This window comes from Tupaia chinensis, unplaced genomic scaffold (assembly GCF_000334495.1).
Source record: "Tupaia chinensis unplaced genomic scaffold, TupChi_1.0 Scaffold138910_1, whole genome shotgun sequence".
Classification (NCBI taxonomy): domain Eukaryota; kingdom Metazoa; phylum Chordata; class Mammalia; order Scandentia; family Tupaiidae; genus Tupaia; species Tupaia belangeri.
Genome location: NW_006198801.1, coordinates 1,224,346 through 1,224,676, shown reverse-complemented (window position 1 = coordinate 1,224,676; position 331 = coordinate 1,224,346).

The following is a 331-nucleotide window of genomic DNA, read 5'->3' as shown; positions in this document are numbered from 1 at the left end:
GACGAGTATAGTCTCAGGGTTCTAAAGAGGCGGGGGTCTAGGCTTTGGGAACTAAATGGGAGGGGCTGGATGCCTGGCAAGGTTCGAAAAGGGGTGGGGCGAGAGGAAGCATCGCAAGGGGGCGGGGTCGGAGGGCTGGGGGTAAGGGTAAGGAGGTCTGGACGCTAGAGGCGTGGACAAGAGAGTGCGTCATGAAAGGGGCGGGTTCAAGATGGATAGACCTTCTGGGCGGGCGGGAGAAAGGAGGGTCTTCGGAAGAGATGTTGCAAGATTCTAAAAAGGCGGAGCTTAGAGTTGTTAAGTGCCCTAAGGGCGGGTCCGATTAGCGGTA